We start from the raw sequence: 7,021 nt of genomic DNA, 5'->3' as shown, positions 1-7,021 counted from the left end.
TGCGGCCTATGGTCTCTGGGCACCTGTCTACTTACCTTTTGCTATGGCAATCCTGGAAGTTATTGTTCATGTTGTTGCAGTTCTCCATTGAAAACTTGTTTCTCTGTTACAGCGGTGTTCCCTGAATAGATGAACCGTGTTAAGGAATCCGGAATCATCCATCTACTGCGGGAATCCAAGGTACTGTTCCTGGACACTTTGACTTATCTGTTCATCTCCACTACCCCCTTTATGAGCAGATGAACTCTTGTAACACTGATGTTTTTCACAATTTCTCCGGGAGTTTTCTTCTGTTTCCCCAGTGCAAACAGGTACTTGGGTGTTCCTACTGTTCGTTTTTCTGCAATTCTGGATTTTTTCACTTTTATTTCTTTTTTTTTTTACTATTTTTCCTTTTTGTTGTGTATTGCCCAGAGGGATCGCACTGATGGGCCTTATGTCCGCTTAGTACAATATACAATGTCTATATGCTATAATATTGAGGTGTGTGGTTCTCTGCATCCGGGTGCCCATCCTTGGCCTCCTCCCCTGCATGGTTCTTATCCTGTCTTCATGCTGAACAACACTTTTCCTTATGAGTGACCTCAAACTTATTTCATGGAATGTCCATGGCCTGAATTCCAAATTCAAGAGAGCACTGGTCCTTCGATATCTAAAATCCCAAGATCCTCATATTGTCCTCTTGCAAGAGACACATTTGGATAGTAAAGTGCTCTCCTTGAACAGGGCCTGGATGCAGAGGGCCATACATTCAACACATTCATCGTATGCTAGGGGGGTAGCTATCCTAATCCACAAGAAGTTGGCCTGTTCCATAGAACATGTAACAGACCCTCATGGGCAGTATGCCATAGTGGTGTTAACAGTCAAATCCCAACTATTGGCGATAGTAAACTTCTATGTTCCACCCCCTTTCAAACACCAGGTACTATATAAGGTGTTAGAGAAAGTGGCCACCTTTGGCCCATTGAAGTTGTTGGGTGATTTCAACAACATAATGGATTATGCCCTGGATACCTCTAACCCGACTCATGTGCGTAATCTGGATCTTGGCCATTGGGCTGACTCGGCGGCTCTGGAGAAGATATGGCGATGGAAACACCCTGGGGAGAGAAGTTACTCCTACCTTTCCCCCATTAGTGCCTGCTCCTCCCTTATCGATTTGGCCTTTGCCAACCCAGCTCTGTTGCCCCAGGTTACGGAGGCCTGCTACCTGGCTGGGGGATCTCCGATCATGCTCCCTTACAAGTTATATTGAGTCTAACAGTGCACAGACAGGCTGGAATCTGGAGGCTGCATCCGGTTTGGGTGACTGAGTCTTTGGTAGAGTCCTCGGTCACACAGCTCATGCAGGAGTACTAGGAACATAACGAGGGCACAGCAGAACATCCGGTAGTGTGGGATGCCTTTAAGGCCTCCACTAGGGGACTGTATGTGTTGGCAGGGGACATGTATCAATGCAAAAAAAAGTTTTAAAAACGGCCGTTTTTTTGGGAGACGTGATTTTAATGAAAAAAAGTGAAATATTCCTTTAAATATCATACCTGGGGGGTGTCTATAGTATGCCTGTAAAGTGGTGTGCGTTTCCCGTGCTTAGAACAGTCCCTGCACAAAATGACATTTTTCAAGGAATAAAAGTCATTTAAAACTGCTTACGGCTTTAATGTAATGTCCGGTCCTGGTAATGTGGATGAAAATCAGTGAGACAAATGGCATGGGTACACCCCCCCCCCCCCAATCCATTACCAGGCCCTTTGGGTCTTGGATGGATATTAAGGTGAACCCCGCACCCAAATTAAAAGAAGGAAAGGCGTGGGGCCCCAGGCCCTCTGAACAGCAGTATGCAGGCGGTGCAAACAAGACAGGGACTGTAGGTTTGTCGTTAAGTAGAATTTATTTAATTTTGAACTGGTACATTTTTAAAGTGTAGCTCCAGCCAAAAAATCTATTTTTAAGCTTTTAGGAAAACATAGGGAAGGGTTACCACCCCTGTGACACTTGTTTTGCTGTCTGTGCACCTCTTCAGAAGATTTTACCTCACTTTCTGTCCCAATGACAAAAGTTTTTTGACAATTTGGGGTTTTTAGTGAAACAAGGATTGGTGATAAAGCATCAGTGGAAATGAGACACGTTTTTGCCATATTAATTATTACAGTAGAGAATTTCCCTTCCTAGGGGTAGATTTCATGTCACTTCCTGTTGTCTCCTTCCGTTTGCAAGTAGCAGTCTTTTGTAAGTTGGATGTTTGAAAGTAGGGGCCTGCCCTATATACTCTGCAGAAATTGGGGCCTTAGGTGTTGGTGTTGCCACAACACTGTAAGCCCTCACAGTTACTCTTGGTGGGCGCAGGAACAGGCTCTGCTGTGAAATATTAGATCAAGAATTGTAATTACATGCCCCTGTTGAACAGGGTCAGAAAAATTGGGCCTTTGGTGGTGGTGCTGGTGCCACAACACTGTAATGCCCCGTACACACGGTCGGACTTTGTTCGGACATTCCGACAACAAAATCCTAGGATTTTTTCCGACGGATGTTGGCTCAAACTTGTTTTGCGTACACACGGTCGCACAAAGTTGTCGGAATTTCCGATCGCTAAGAACGCGGTGACGTCAAGCACGTACGACGAGACTAGAAAAGGCCAGCTCAGAACCAAGCGCGGCACCCTTTGGGCTCCTTTTGCTAATCTCATGTTAGTAAAAGTTTGGTGAGAGACGATTCACGCTTTTTCAGACTCATGGTTTTCAGTTCGTTTTCTGCCATTCAGTTTGTGCTTGTGGGTTTGTATCTGCTCTTCAGTGCGTGCAAGCAAGTTCCGCGTGACTTTATTTAGTCATTGTATTCTTGTTCGTTCGTTACTGTTTTTCAGGTCGCTCTTCACAGGCCTTGCTGTTCTTCAGTGCGTTCTGTTACTTCGTTCTGAGCAGCCGACCGTTTTCTAGCCATGTTGTGTATGCGTACTCCTCGTTGAGTTTGTGCTGTGCGGGGGCTTGGTGTTGGGGTCCTGACCTTGACACAAGTCCAGTCCATGAACAGGGTGGGGAGGAGTTCATGGACCAAGAATTGGTTGCTTCAGCGTGACCAGTTCTCTCATATGCCTTTGCTCCGTGAGATCTGTGAGAATAATCCTGATGATTTCAGGAACTTTCTCAGGATGACGGACCCCGTGTTTCACCGTTTGTTGGCTTCGCTGACCCCCTATATCAGCAGGCAGGATACCTGCATGAGGCAAGCCATCACTCCGGAGCAGAGGCTCGTCGCTACCCCGCGGTATTTGGCGATAGGGAGAAGTCTGCAGGACTTGAAGTTCTCGACAGGCATCTCCCCCCAGGCTCTGGGTATCATCATCCCAGAGACCTGTTCTGCCATCATCCAGGTCCTGCAGAAGGAGTATATGAAGGTAAGATTTTTATCCTTTAATATCACATTTTATTGTATTGAATGTTTGCTAATATATTGTATTTCTTTCCTCATTTTCTAATTACCATGATTCTATTATGCTGTGAATGTCCCCTTTGTTCTCATGCATGCTGGATTTTTATGTCATTATTTTTTTAGGTCCTTCATACAGATTGGCCTTCAATAACTTCCCCAACATGTTCTCTCCTGGCCCTATATTCACCTCATGTAGTCACTTAACAATGTATTTTATCAGCTCCATAGTAGTGCTTTACCCCAAACACCCCCTAAAATGTTTAGAAATGCTATTTTAGCTTTAAATTCAGGCAGAGTGCCAGAGGCTTTTTTTTTTTTTTTTTTTTTTTTTTGTGGTGTCCCCAAATCATTTTTAGTAACCCTCCCCCAACTGGTAAGTCAGCTGATCCCAATTCTCTATCTATCCTCAATCATCTATCTGCTGACCTTGCCCAACCCATACACACTATACCCATCTGTTTTTTGCTCTGATTTATGGATGAATTACCCAAAGCATGTAGTGCAAGGGCCTGCCTGTATACTTTCAAATGGTACTGTTTAAAGTTTTTGTATCCCATTATTATCTTGACAGGTAATAGCAGAATGTTCAAATGTGCTCAAATGTGTACAGTGTGTATTTATATCTTTGTATTATGACACTTCTTACCTGTCCAGTGGGCTGCCAATAGTGTAACTAAGGAGGGGCTGTTCCAAGTAATACCCTGTATTTAGGCATTCATCTCTCAATGAAGTGAAGAGGGTTACCTGTCCAAGATTTCCACACCCCCCATAATGTTAGAAATGGCCCATGAGAGGGGGGGGGGGAATATGATAGGTGTACCTTATACTTTGGCGTTGTTAAATTCCCCTTAATAAATGCTATCTGGAGGTTGCCCCATAATGTTTGTGCCTAATCTGCTTGCCATGTTTCTGAGCAAATATAGTAATTATTTTTTTTTTCCCTCAACAGTTTCCTTCCACGCCACAGGAATGGCAGACTGTGGCCTCCCACTTTGCCCAGCGGTGGGACTTTCCTAACTGCGGAGGGGCAATTGATGGGGAAACACGTCCACATCATCCCATCACCCAACTTGGGGTCGTACTATTTCAACTATAAGGGGTTCAATAGTATTGTGATGTTGGCGGTGGTGTCGGCTAATTACGACTTCTTTTATGTGGACGTGGGGAAGAATGGCCGGATGTCCGATGGTGGAGTCATCACCCAGACGGAGTTCTACAGGCATCTCCAGAATGGCAGCTTGGACTTGCCAGCTCCAGAGGACAATGTGGAAGGACTCCCATTTGTGTTCGTTGCTGATGAAGCGTTTGCGCTGGGGGACCACCTGATGCGGCCATTCCCGATGAGGACCCTCATCCCGGAACAGAGTGTTTTCAATTACCGGCTGGCCAGAGCCCGAAGAGTGGTGGAGAACACATTTGGGATCCTGGCCAGCCGGTTCCGCCTATTTCTGACACCTATCCATATGGCGGAGTATAAACTGAACCATATTATACTGGCGTGCTGTATTCTCCATAACTTTTTAAGGAAACATTCGGCCAACTATGCTGGCTCAGTTGGGCCTGAGGCTGGAATGATACATGAAACCACACTGACGGCGCTTGAAAGCGGCTGTCCTGGCTTGCCCTCCCTGAGTGCCCGTGATGTCCGGTTTCGATACCTGGAGTTCTTTGCGGGTAGGGGGGCCATCAATATGCCAGCAAATATGTGAAGCCTTTTTATAATAAAAAAAAAACAAGGGGGGGAGGAGCTGCTGCCCAAGATGGCCGCTTAGCAAACCAGACGGGCTGACATGCTGCTGAGACCGGAGACGCTGTGAGCTGGCGGACTGCGGGGAGCTGACACATAGCTGCAGTCTGTCCCATTAAATACGGACATCATATTTAAACAAAAGAGGGAGGATTGCGGATCAAAGCCCTACCTGTGGAGTGCTGAGTGGGGGACCGGAGACCGGACTGCGGGAAGGCGCATAGCCAAACGGGTGACTGACGGGTCCGCACACGCAGACGGCGGATCCCGCGGTGACGGCCCGTTGGTGGGAGCGCGCAGCGCGGGAAGGTTCCAGGTCTCAAGCCGGCAGGGATCCAGGAGGAGTAGGAGATCTCAACATCTTGCCAAGTAAGATAAGGAGAATAATACCAGACAAGATTACCAATACCGGGAACTGGTAAGATGAATAAATGAGCCAGAATCGGAGCTGTGTGGATATATTATACATGATACCTATAGCTAATACATAGGAAGTTTGTGGTAACCCTCATAACTCAAAAGACTGACAATTCTGGTTGGATACTCTGCCTCTAATTATATGTTAGCTGATTATATGGACTTGTCTGTGTGGCTCGTGAGAGTTGTGCTCAAACTAATGGCCAAAGGAAGATAAGCAATACATATAATTAAATTACACTTTAAATCGTAAGCTGACCTGGAGGAGAAGCGACGAGAAAGTGATACGAGAAGGACAAGTTATCCTAGATAGTGGCAACATCCGATATCACTCCCTTATAATATATATAAAAGAGCAGAAAAGGGTTTTTCAACCCTTGGACCACATATAAGTCCTGATAGTGTAGGTGGTTGGAAGGTGTAACGCAATAGGGAGGGGGTGTGTAAAAATCAGTAAAAGATACATAGCTATGGCGCCTAAAAAGGGAAATAAAACACCGCAATCCCAGAAGAATAAGAAAGATAAGGAAGAAAATAAAAGTAAAAACCCCACTGGGTCACAAACTACACAAACGGCAGATATCAAGGAGATATTTCAACAATTACAGCTACAATCTCCCCGCGTAACACAAGCCTTACAAGCGCCACAGGATATCTCAGACATAGCAGAAATCTCAGGGGGATCCAGATCTTCAGGGGAAATTCAATCCCAGCACCCCAGAAGTAGCTCACTAATAGATACCACAGGCTCGGGTAGTGATCCAAAAGAAGTGGAAAAAGAGAATTGGGACATGAGAAAATATATCCAATCCCTGCCAACTAGGGAAGATATGGACCAATATGTGTTTAGACTGGAGAATTTATATAAAAAGGAGGTGTTAGAGCTTAAGGTGTCTATTAAAAACACACAAGAAAAAACAGCCACGTTAGACACCAAACTTTCGAATATCGAGCTGGAATCAACAAAATTATAGCAAATATACATAAACAAGAAAGGCAAATTCATCATCTAATTAACAGCATCGACGAGCAAGAAAATAGAAGCAGGAGATCTAATATTAGAATAAGAGGATTAAAAGAGGAAGTGGGGGCTAAAGAACTAATAAATACCCTACAAAAGATCTTCCAAGAGTTAATTCCGGGGATAGAAGCAAAGGAACTGATAATCGATCGGGCCCATAGAACAGCAGGAATAAGAAGAGTGGATCCTAACAAGACACGGGATGTCATTTGCAAGATGCATTATGCGCATATAAAAGACAGGATTATGCATGCTGCACGTTTAAAGAATGTTATTCTATTTGAAGGGGCCCCAATACAATTCTTTCAGGATCTGTCCAAATTTACTTTAGACCGTAGAAGGGCGTTAAAACCCCTACTGGAACAACTAAAGAAGAGTAATCTCCAGTATAGATGGAAATTCCC

The sequence above is a fragment of the Aquarana catesbeiana genome, linkage group LG08 (assembly GCF_042186555.1).
Source record: "Aquarana catesbeiana isolate 2022-GZ linkage group LG08, ASM4218655v1, whole genome shotgun sequence".
NCBI lineage: Eukaryota > Metazoa > Chordata > Amphibia > Anura > Ranidae > Aquarana > Aquarana catesbeiana.
Note: the sequence above shows the minus strand (reverse complement) of the source record.